Source organism: Chrysemys picta, chromosome 6 (genome assembly GCF_011386835.1).
Source record: "Chrysemys picta bellii isolate R12L10 chromosome 6, ASM1138683v2, whole genome shotgun sequence".
NCBI lineage: Eukaryota > Metazoa > Chordata > Testudines > Emydidae > Chrysemys > Chrysemys picta.
The window spans coordinates 2,542,312-2,554,541 of NC_088796.1; positions in this window are offsets into that span (position 1 = coordinate 2,542,312).

Sequence of the window (12,230 nt, forward strand, 5' to 3'; positions counted from 1 at the left end):
CCCTATCTCCTGGCAACTGATGGCCTGGGACCCTTCCCTGCAAAGGTGCTAACTGAAGGTGTTGGAGAACAAAGTGATCAGGTGACCTCCTGGCCCGGGAAAGAGACAAAGGCCAGAGGAGGGGCTGGAGAGTTTCAGTTTGGAGCTGGCTGGGGAAATAGAGGGAGCCCAGGGCTGGGGTCTAAGCTCCCTGCCCCCAAGATGGACCTGACTGAGGTGGGGGCCTGTTTCCTGTACCTACAAGCTCTGGTTTGGACTGTGTTCCTGTCATCTAATAAACCTTCTGTTCTACTGCCTGGCTGAGAGTCACGGTGAATCGCAGGAAGTGGGAGGTGCAAGGCCCTGACTCCTCCACACTCCGTGACAGAAACGGCTGGGGGCAGGACAGCCGCACTGGAGATGCTCCTGGCGTGGGGCCGCCCTCCTTTCGCCTGAAATCCATATCCAGCGCAATGGCACGACAGAGCCCCTCCCCCCCACGCCCAGTAATGTGTGATGGGGAGAGCATGGGGGCCAGGCTGGGGGCGAGACAGGGAGGAGTCACGTGGGGGGGGTCACATGTGCCCCCTTTTAGCTGGTGCCCACCTTTGGGTCCCTCCCATGAGTCGCCCAATCCCAGCATTTACTCTCACACAAGGTGGCATTATTTAGCAACACAAACTCAGCAATACGAAAAAATGCTTCCCCTAACTGGGAAATACTTTTTAAACACTGAAGACCTTTCCCATCCTGGCTCCATAAAATCCACAGAAAGATAAACCTCAGTCCATAAACTCTTAGACTCATAGTCACGTAGGGCTGGAGGGAACCTCAAGACCTCGTCTAGTCCATCCCGCTGCGCGGAGGCAGGATTAAGTATACCTAGAGCAGGGGTTCTCAACTTCATTGCAGCACGACCCCCTTCTGACAACAAAAATTACTACATGACCCCAGGAGCGGGGACTGAAGCCTGAGCCCTCCTAAGCCTGCTGGCCCGGGCGGAGAGGCCAAAGCCTGTGCCCGACTACCCTGGGCAGGGGGGCCAAAGCCTGAGGGCTGCAGTCCCAGGCAGGGACCCTGTAACCTGAGCCCTGCTGCCCAGGGCTGAACCTCTGGGGCTTCAGCCCCTGGCGATGGGGTTCAGGCTTCAACCCTGGACCCCAGCAAGTCTAAGCCAGCCCTGCTGACCCCATTAAAATAGGGTCGTGACCCACTTTGGGGTCCTGACCCACAGTTTGAGAACTGCTGACCTAGACCATCCCTAGCTACAAGCAAGGCCATGTGTATTCTACTCCAGCAAATGAGACTAAACTCTCTAGCTGGCCCCCCTGGTTTCTCTTGTGCTCTGGTGCACCAGGCTGGAAATTCTGTGTCAGCTTCATATAAACTAAAAAATGGAGGATTTTACTGTATTAATTTTGAAAATCAATAATACAATCAACCCAGAGTCCCCTATGTATGTTGACTTTGTATGCAATTTGTTTTATGTTGCTCTCCCCCCGCCCCAGTCTCAGTCATCAGTGTACCACAGATCTTTATTCTGATTGTGTTTAACTGCAGTGTGGGAGTTGTCGCAGGGAAGTTGGAAGTGTTGGCAGCTGAGTAGGGGGCCATTGTGGCTTTTGGCACATGTGGTAGAACGAAAGGCAGCTTGGGATTGCTGAAGAAGCACATTAGCTGGATGTTTCTGCCAAAGTGACCAGCAATGAAATATTAACAATGGTGACATTTAAATTGTCATCTTCGGATTTCAGAGTTAACATCCCATTGAGATGAACCGGGCAGCTCACACTTCTCTGAGCTACTGTTTCAGGCACTCTGCTGACTCAGGAAAGCAACTATGTATGACTTATAATTTTGGTTCATTTTTAAGGCTTTCTTTGTAACCATAAGGGCTAGAATATGACTTCTTTTAAGTGAAAACTCAGATTATGGGGCAAAGTCCTGGAGCAAGGGATGGCTTGTGCAGCAAACTCCATGATTGCCAACACACACAGCTCTGGCTATAAGGGGCCAAATTCAGATGTGCAGTGAGAATGGCAAAGTTACTCTTGCTTATACCAGGTCTAAATTTAGCCCAAGATGTCTAAGTAGATACATGCTGCAGAGCAGATAGTTTAGGGGGGAAAAACCCTACGTTTCTGGCCTTCATCATGTAGCTCTTTATCACTGGCAATCCTAGAACAATATCCCACGTCACCTTCTCTAGGCAGCAATAATGAATCATTTGGGACCAACCAGACCCCAACCAACTGCTGCTGAACAGTCATCCTCATTCCAAAAAGGTGGCACCCACCCACTCTGCTTTGCCAGCCCTTTTACAGCTGCATGTTTCCTAAGGGTATGTCTACACATAAACCACTATCGTGGCAAAATTGCATCACAATAGTGCTTCAGTGAAGACACTCCCTATGCCAGTTACACTGATCTAATTTCCTAGTGCAGACCAGACAGAAGTTTCTCTACTAAAGGAGTTGTAGTGCAGCTATCTTTAGGTTTGAGGTAAACTGTCCTTTCCCTTTTTTCCTCCTGCTACCCCCTATTTTATTGATCTAGTAGCTCTGTCATTATAAAAATGGATCAAGCTGAAACCTGGCATGTAACATATCCCAGAGGAGGCTTTATTTTTAAGTCAAAAAGCGTTTACATCTGTTAAACCCTTTTCCTGTTATGCAACTGCCAAAAAATCATTTCAGACCTGTTTTTTGTGCTAAGCTCTAAAGATGAAAAACCTTTTAGTTCACCCAATGACATTTGGCAGGAATTCAGTGCTGAATGTCAGCTAAACTTTTTATTAACACTAGTAGCATTGCGTGAAGAGAAATCGTGTGAAACAGCCCTTGTTTAACTTCACAGGTTGGGAGGGAATGATGAGCATGCTTAGCTGGTATTTTTACTCCATTTATTTAATAATACAACCTTATATTTCTAGCACAGCCAGAGGACCTCAAAGGCCTCTCCACATGGATATGCACTATCTCTGCTATACACATGGATTATTCCACCAACCACCGAAACGCTGAACCCTCCTCCAGAGTAAATCACCGCCGATACAGAATAGCATGCCCACAACAGCTAAGCCCAGGGAGTGAAAAACAACATACACAAATGGAAGTGCTGGGAGGCAGAATGTATGTAGTTCTCTGTTGAAGTTTGACCGAAACCCTGGGCTTAACACTCCAGCTCTTCAGAAAAGTGCATTGAGGGGCCCTTAAAGACCGTAAGCGGTCAGGATCTCAGACCTTATGTCTTAGCTTAAAGACAACACCTCCAGCAACAGCAGACTGGGCCATTAGTTCAGAGCTAACTCAGAGGGAAGGGCAGCCTCTACTGAAGCTGCAGCCATAGCTAGATTCCCAGGCAAGAAGGGATCTGTAACAGGGTGGCTTGCCAGTGGGCTAGAGAGCCTGGGGCTACGCCAGCCCTGATTACACAGGACAAGCCACATCTGGGTTGAATCAGGTGGTCCCAGGGGAAAAGGCAGCAGGACGCTCCTGCAGTGAGGGAGGTGCAGCGGGTCGCTGGAGCCAGGGAAAGAGCGAATGGACAGTTTTGTGTTTGTTTGAGAACTTTGTTCATTTAATAAATACCCAGACCCTACGCAGGGCTGTGACTGAAAGAGACCATGGACTCTGGGGAAGGGGAAAACAGGGGCAGGGCACAGCAGAGGCACTCCTGGCCACGACGGTATGCTCAAGTGGACACTGATTCCAGCCAGGGTCACCGCAGTGCCAAATGCAGAGATTACCGTAACCTCTCTGCTCCTGCTTGAGATTCCCCTGTTCATGCTTCCAAGGATCACATGAGCTCCGAGCACGGCTGCTGTGGCCAAAAGAGCTAAGGTTCAGCTGACTATCCACCAGGAGCGCCAGTTCTTTGGAGTCCCTGCCTCCCAGGATCCAGTCCCCTGTGGCCTGTGTTCTTTGTTTCTAGGTGTATGCATTTCTGTTTAGCTACATTCAAACGCATGTTTGCTTGCACTCGGTTTATCAAATGATCCAGCTGGCTCTGTGACCTGTAGCAGCTGGGTTTTGCCTTCTAGTTCTCCCATCTGGATATTTCCCAGGCCAAACACTGCTCAGTTTGTGACCTTGGGAGGAAGGACCTGAGACTCCAGAGACCCAGGTTAAATTCCCAACTCCGCCATACACTCCCTGTGTCATGTACTCTCTGTGCTTCAGTTCCCCATCTGTACAATGGAGACGACAGCACTTCCCTGCCTCCCTGGGGTGCTGTGGGTAAATCCGGGAGAGATGGTGAGGCGCTCGGATACAATGGGTATATAAGATAGATGCACAAGGCGGTCTGCCTGCCTTTGGATTACAAGGCTCTCCTCCAAAAGGCTGGGCGAGAGCAGCTCCTTTTGTCTGGGAGAAAAACTTTGCATAACGGAGTGGCTTGCATAGGAGCTGACCTTTGCATTACAACTGCTTGGGAGGAAAAGACGACTCTTAGCCATTCAGGTTTGAGTCAACAGAATTTTATTCTTTCCCAGTGCAATGATCCTAAACTCCACAAACACAGGGCTTACCTGCACTCGGGCAAACAAATCTGTTAGTCTTTAAGGTGTCACCGCACTCCTTGTTGTTTTTGTGGATACAGACTAACACGGCTACCCCCTGATACCTGCACTAGGGAAGGAACCTTCACTTCCTGGCGCCGCTGTTGATCTCCTAGCGGGAGTCTTTCAGGTAACACAATATAACGCAAACATCCAGCAGCTAACCGAGAGCAGTTTACGAGCCGTGTCTGACCTACGAACTCCACAATATGGCTTATAGTTTGTGTGAACTATAGATCCAAGCATGTGATCCTCCATCGTGTTCTGGCCAGCCTGGCCCTCACTCATACTTCCCACAGGCTGCACCTCTGTTACATATGTGCGCAGCTGCACAATCCTGTTGTTACACATCACGCATGGCCAATGTGGCCCTCAGTCTGGTGATGTGGGGATGCTCCTTTAATAGCAGTTGTATGTCTGTGGTGCAATAAAACTTGTGCATTACTGTATCTTGGACCGCTCTCGCTGTACAAACAGCACTAGACGCAATGGGCCAAGTAATTCTATTTTACCAGAGCTTTAATTCCTATCTTCCCATTGCTATAGACGGCCCATCCAACGCTCAGTGGCCACGGCCAGCGTTTGCGAACGTGGGTGCTTACCGTCAGGCATCCAAATCCATGTTCAGGCACCAAAATAAATGTCCCGATTGGCAGAGGTTCAGAGCACTGGAAGCCCCAACTGGCCGTCACTGGGAGCTGGAGGTGCTCAACACCTCTGAATGTCAATGGGGGTTCTGGGGGCGCCGCACCTCTGGGTGTTTGGTCTCTTAGGTGCCAAAACGCTGACTGGGGTGCCTGACTCTAAGCCCCCCTCTCTAGATCGTCGGGCTCAACGGGTAGTGATCAACGGCTTGATGTCTAGTTGGCAGCCGGTATCAAGTCGAGTGCCCCAGGGGTTGGTCCTGGGGCCGGTTTTGTTCAACATCTTTATCAATGATCTGGAGGATGGGATGGACTGCACCCTCAGCAAGTTTGCAGATGATGCTAAACTGGGAGGAGTGGCAGATACACTGGAAGGCAGGGATAGGATACAGAGGGACCTAGACAAATTGGAGGATTGGGCCAAAAGAAATCTGATGAGGTAGGACAAGTGCAGAGTCCTGCACTTAGGAAGGAAGAATCCCATGCACCGCTACAGGCTGGGGACCGACTGGCTAAGCAGCAGTTCTGCAGAAAAGGACCTGGGGATTACAGTGGACAAGAAGCTGGATATGAGTCAGCAGTGTGCCCTTGTTGCCAAGAAGGCCAACGGCATATTGGGCTGTATTACTAGGAGCATTGCCAGCAGATCGAGGGAAGTGATTGTTCCCCTCTATCTGTCTAAGTCTGAGATCCAGCCAAAGCAAGTTCTATTGGAAAATGTGATCTGTTTGAAATCTTCAGCAGGATATTTCCAAGTATGATCTTGTTTGTACAGCACTCGGCACAATGGGGTCCTGACCCATGATGAGGGCTCTTAGGCATTACTGCAATTCAATAATAAGTGTCCTTAAAGGTGACTGTACAACAGTGGTTCTCCAACTTTTGTACCAGTGACCCCTTTCACATAGCAAGTCTCTGAGTGTGACCCCCCTTATAAATTAAAAACACTTTTTTATATATTTAACACCATTATAAATGCTGGAGGCAAAGCGAGGTTTGGGGTGGAGGTTGGCAGCTCACGACCCCCCATGTAATAACTTTGCAACCCCCGAGGCGTCCTGACCCCCAGTTTGAGAACCCCTGCTGTACAGGGTGAATTTGGGACCTGGTCTTCGAACTGTTTGCTGGGCCTTGAGTGGAACATGTGTTAGCAAAAACAAATACAAAAAGCAATGTTTTAAATGAGCAACCCCTCTTCCCTCCTCCGATTCTCTGGCTTCACTGCCACGGAACCCCTGCTGCCATATTAGACTTGGTTCAGTCATCTGGGCAGTCCCCCAGGAAAAGGAGGGGCAGGCAAGGCCAGGGTGTCTAACGTATAAAATAAGGAGGAGAAAACCTTGACCTTTCAGGCCTTCTTTATTCATAAAGCAGCAAGAATAGGGCATGCGGTGTTTTTTCTCCTGTTGTGCAGAGCTCTGTACTCTGCACTGTCCACAGTAACAGACGTCCAACTAGCCTGTTACTGTTTACAAAAGTCAGCAAAAGTGGGAAACAGACAGACCGACAGGTCCAAAGTGGATTGTTTAACTCGAGGAAGTGTGACAAGGGGACTGCAAGGCTCCTGCAGAGACAGGGGTTGCCATTCCAATGAGCTGAAAGAGTCTAGAAATGGGAGGGAATGTTTGCAGATGAAATCACCCACATGTGTTTTGATTGGTTACTTTTAAGGGGATGAGGCTGCCACCTGTTCTAGGACACTGGTCATGTGGCAGCAGTGGGATGCATGGACTGGAGGGCACATGCTTTACCATCATGGGACCCTGGGATTTCCCAGGAGACTCCCAGACCTTCATTGTCCTGTCCCTGAAAGGAACCCTGACCGAGGGCCGGCTCCAGGGTTTTTGCCGCCCCAAGCAGCAAAAAGAAAAAGAAAAAAAAAAAAAAGCTGCGATCGCAGACCCGGACCTGCCGCCCCGCTCGGTTGGCCGCCCCAAGCACCTGCTTGCTGGGCTGGTGCCTGGAGCCGGCCCTGCCCTGACCACACTGGGCCAGACAGAGGGAACTGATGACATGGCCACGTTCATCAGCTTCAGATAAATCCTGAACAGCACCTAGGACATGAGCCTTGGGCCCTTGCTGGCAATGTTCCTTCTAATTGTTTACGTCCATGTGTGGAATGAATTTTATGTGCACCAATATGGAGGTGATGTGGGTGGAGGTGGGGCTGAGGGGTTTGGGGTGCAGGAGGAGGCTCAGGGCTGGGGCAGAGGGTTGGAGTGCAGAGAGGGTGAGGGTTCTTGCTGGGGGTGCGGGTTGTGGTGTGGGGTTGGGAATGAGGGGTTCGGTGTGTGGGAGGGGGTTCAGGGCTGGAGCAGAGGATTGGAGTGCGGGGGAGGTGAGGGCTCTTGCTGGGGGTGCAGGCTCTGGGGTGGGGATGAGGGGTTTGGGGTGTAGGCTGCCCTGGGGTTACGGCAGGTAGAGAGGCTGCACCCCAGCCCTCTCTCGCCGCAGTAGCCTGAGGTGAGGCACCTCTCCCCGGCCATGATGGCTCTGGGGTTGGGGGAGAGCACATCTCCCCACCTCCATGGCCCGTGATAGCCTGCTGCACGGCCGCACAGCTTAGAGGGAACTTAAGCTGTCACCTCCTCCCGTGTGTGTCATTTTCCTTCCTTATTTCTCCTCTTGCCTCTGTTTAACAGGAGTCTGGCTTAGCCTCCAAGACAACTCCATCTTTTGCAACACTGCTGCAAGCCCTTGACCCTTACACAGCCCACTGCTGGGCCAAGTTTGCCAGATCTCAGACCGTGTGGTTGGCCTGTGTCTCTCCACTCTTGCATGTGTTGGTCTTGTTGTATTTTGAAGGAAAAAGTATTGGACTTCAACTACAGTTCAACTAATCTTTTCTACCCCCTCCAACAGAGGACAGTTAAAATTCGATGTAATATCATCTGAAAGGCTGGTCAGGCAGAGGGTTTCCCCTACATGAGCTCTCTGCAGCTAAAAGCAATAGAGATTGTGACAGACCCAGACCAGTAAATAATAATATATGGAGATATACCTATCTCCTAGAACTGGAAGAGACTTTGAAAGCTCATCAAGTTCAGCCCCCTGCCTTCACTAGCAGAACCAACTACTGATTTTTTTTGCCCCAGATCTCTAAGTGGTCCCCTTAAGGATTGAACTCACAATCTTGGGTTTGGGTTTAGGTAGGTTAATGCTCAAACCACTGAGCTATCCCTCCAGCCCAAAACTTTAACACAAAGGAAGTGCAGGAGTCTGGTAGAAGGCAAATATACTGGCCAGTGGATGAATAGTTTTCTGTTCCCTGAGTGACCAGAGCAGGGGCTGCACTAGAGCAATCAGGAACCTGCTAGAACCAATTAAGACAGGCAAGCTACTTAAGACACCTGGAGCCAATTAAGAACTTCCTAGAATCAATTATGGCAGGCAGGCTAATCAGGACACCTGGTTTAAAAAGGACCTCCCATCAGTTAGTGGGGGACGTGCAAGGAACAGGGAGTCGGAAGCTGCTGGAGGACTGAAGGGTATCATAGAATCATAGAATATCAGGGTTGGAAGGGCCCTCAAGAGGTCATCTAGTCCAACCCCCTGCTCAAAGCAGGACCAATCCCCAACTAAATCATCCCAGCCAGGGCTTTGTCAAGCCGGGCCTTAAAAACCTCCAAGGAAGGAGACTCCACCACCTCCCTAGGGAACCCATTCCAGTGCTTCACCACCCGCCTAGTGAAATAGTGTTTCCTAATATCCAACCTGGACCTCCCCCACTGCAACTTGAGACCATTGCTCCTTGTTCTGTCATCTGCTCCACTGAGAACAGCCGAGCTCCATCCTCTTTGGAACCCCCCTTCAGGTAGTTGAAGGCTGCTATCAAATCCCCCCTCACTCTTCTCTTCTGCAGACTAAACAATCCCAGTTTCCTCATAAGTCATGTGCTCCAGCCCCCTAATCATTTTTGTTGCCCTCCGCTGGACTCTTTCCAATTTTTCCGCATCCTTCTTGTAGTGTGGGGCCCAAAACTGGACACAGTACTCCAGGTGAGGCCTCACCAATGTCGAATAAAGGGGAACGATCACGTTCCTCGATCTGCTGGCAATGCCCCTACTTATACAGCCCAAAATGCCGTTAGCCTTCTTGGCAACAAGAGCACACTGTTGACTCATATCCAGCTTCTCGTCCACTGTGACCCCTAGGTCCTTTTCTGCAGAACTGCTACCTAGCCATTCGGTCCCTAGTCTGTAGCAGTGCATGAGATTCTTCCATCCTAAGTGCAGGACTCTGCACTTGTCCTTGTTGAACCTCATCAGGTTTCTTTTGGCCCAATCCTCTAATTTGTCTAGGTCCCTCTGTATCCTATCCCTACCCTCCAGCATATCTACCACTCCTCCCAGTTTAGTGTCATCTGCAAACTTGCTGAGAGTGCAGTCCACACCATCCTCCAGTACAAGCGGGATCAGGCTTCGGGGGAAGATCCTGCGGTGAGGATAAAGAAGGTGCTGGGGGAGGCCATGGGGAAGTAGCTCAGGGTGTTGTAGCTGTCACACAGCTGATACAGGAGACATAGACAGCTGCTATCCACAGGGCCCTGGGCTGGAACCCGGTGTAGAGGGCGGACTCAGGTTCCCCCTATTGTGGCAGTATTTTGTTACCAATTTGCCTGAGGCATCAGGTGATTAGGCTGAGGCCACAGGACTGTTTGGGGAGAAGATGACAAAACACATTAAGGGTTTAAATTTTAAAGCTTTATTAATAAAATAACAGCAGAGAGTGATGGGTGCTCCCCATGTTATTTAGAGGAAGGAAGGAAGCGTTAGTGCCCCAAGCCCTAACCCACTTTTATATTTACGTATGCTTTATTTATGGCTGGCCACGCCGGGGTGTAATGTAAGAAGAAGAGGGGGAAGAGTGGATGGGAGTTTTGTTTTGGGCCCAGCTTGTTTGGGGTCCACTGTAAGTTTTGAATTGCTTTAGCTTTTAGGAGGGTTTTTAAGTTTAGGGGTTTTTCGGGGGTGTTTTGTTTTGCGATTTTTGTTTTCGGTGTGTTTTGTATTCGTTAAAACCGGCTTTTTGTGGGTTTTTAAATTTTTTTTTAAATATATTGGCTAGTTTTTTGTTGATTTGGGGGGGGGTATTTTTTTGTGCTGGTTTTTATTTGTTTTGTTTGTTATGGGCTGTTTTTGCAGGTTTGTTTAGCTGCATTTTTTTTTTATAGCTGGTTGGTGAATTTTGCCCCCCCCCCCCCCCCCCCCTTTCTTGGCAGGCGGCCGAGAGTCAGATGTGTGTTTTTTAGCGGGCTGGAGTCAGCATTTTATTTTGGGGCTTAGCAGGAGTGTGGCGTTAACCCGTTTTTTTGCTCTTTCCTCCTCCCCCCACACCCCCACCCCTGGCCTTTCGCAACCTGCAAAGGAATTCTCCATTCCACACTTACTTCCACCTTTGACCCTTCCCCAAAATGCTCTACGATGCGACAGCATTAGCAATATACAATTCTGATTTACCTTCCCCAGGGGATTCCTTGAAGGAGGGGGCCGCTGGGGTGTGACACTATCCCCCAACTCCTGATCAGACCCAGGAGGAGTTGACCTGGTCTGTGAGCAACATCAGAAGGGAAGGTCTAATTTGGAAAGATATCTGGCCTGTCCCTGACCCAATAGGTGGGACACAGAGACTGTGGGGATTGTTCTCCATTTCCCCCACGCAGGCCAGTGATGCGGTGAGGTGAGCTGAGTGAACGGCGGGTTTGAGCCTCTAGCAGAAGCGGCCAAACTGAGGGCTGCCGTGAACCTCTGAGGAGAACAAATCCGCCAGCAAGCGCAGGACCCACCAAGGCAGAGGAGGAACTTTGTCACAAGCTATTGTTAAAATAAAAGCCTTACCAACAAGTTACATTTCAAAGGCTTTGTCTTTTCTCCTTTCTCTGTCGCTAATAAAAGAGAGCGCAGGTGCGGGGGACCGGAACCCGAGCCCTGCTGCCCTGGCCTGAAGCCCTTGGGCTTCGGCTTCGACCCTGGGTCCCAGCGAGTCTAACGCTGGCCCTTGCAACCCCATTAAAATGGGTCCCAACCCACAGTTTGAGAACCGCTGACCTACAGCAAAGTAACCAGTCCCAGTCTGCTGAGAGATCATCACTCCCTGTATCGGTGAGCTGTGCCGGCCCCCATCCCTGGGCTCACACAGAACTTCGACTAACACACGCACACAAAGCATGAAGTAATTCACCTTGAATGGTCCCTTGAAATAATATTAAGTGGCCCGTTATTACCTCGAGCTGGAGTGGTGGTGGTGGTAGTCAGGGCCGGCTCTGGCTTTTTTGCCACCCTAGGCAAAAAAGCCTCCCACCGCCCGTCCCGTCCCCCCAGCGCGGCAGGGGAGGGCGCTGAGCCCGGCCTCGGGCCGCTCTCCCCGACCAGCCGGAGCACCGGGGGGGAGGGCAGCGAGCCCGCCGCGGCTCCGCTGGCGGCTGGAGCCCCGGGAGGAGGGCGGAGAGCCCGGCCGGGGCTCCGCTCTCCCCGGCGGCCAGAGCGCCGCGGGGAGGGCAGTGAGCCTACTGCGGCTCCGCTCTCCCCGGTGGCTGGAGCCGGAGCGCCGCGCCGCCCCCCTCCAGGTGCCGCCCCAAGCACAAGCTTGGTGGGCTGGTGCCTGGAGCTGGCCCTGGTGGTAGTTATAGATTATTGTAATAAAGCATAAATCTTGTGTCTGTTTGGTCTGTGACTTTTAGCGTCTAGCAGAGTGATGAATTTAATCTCCCAGGCTCATCTTTTGAAGGTGTTGCGCAGGTTTCTTTTGAGGATGAGGACTGAGAGGTCAGATATGGAGTGATCGCTGTGTGAGAAGTGTCCACCCACAGGTGACAGGGTGGTTTTGTCTTTTGTCATTTTCCTGTGTGAGTTCCATTGCGAGCACAGTGATTGTCTGGTTTCACCCACAGAGGAGTTGTTGGGGCAATTAATGCACTGGATGAGGTACACCACATGTTGTGATAGGCATGTGTAGGACACATGGATCTTGAAAGGTGTGTTGCAGGGTGGACGGGGTGGGGAGTGTTTATGTCTGCAGCTTTTGCATCTGTTCTGTCAGGGTCTGGG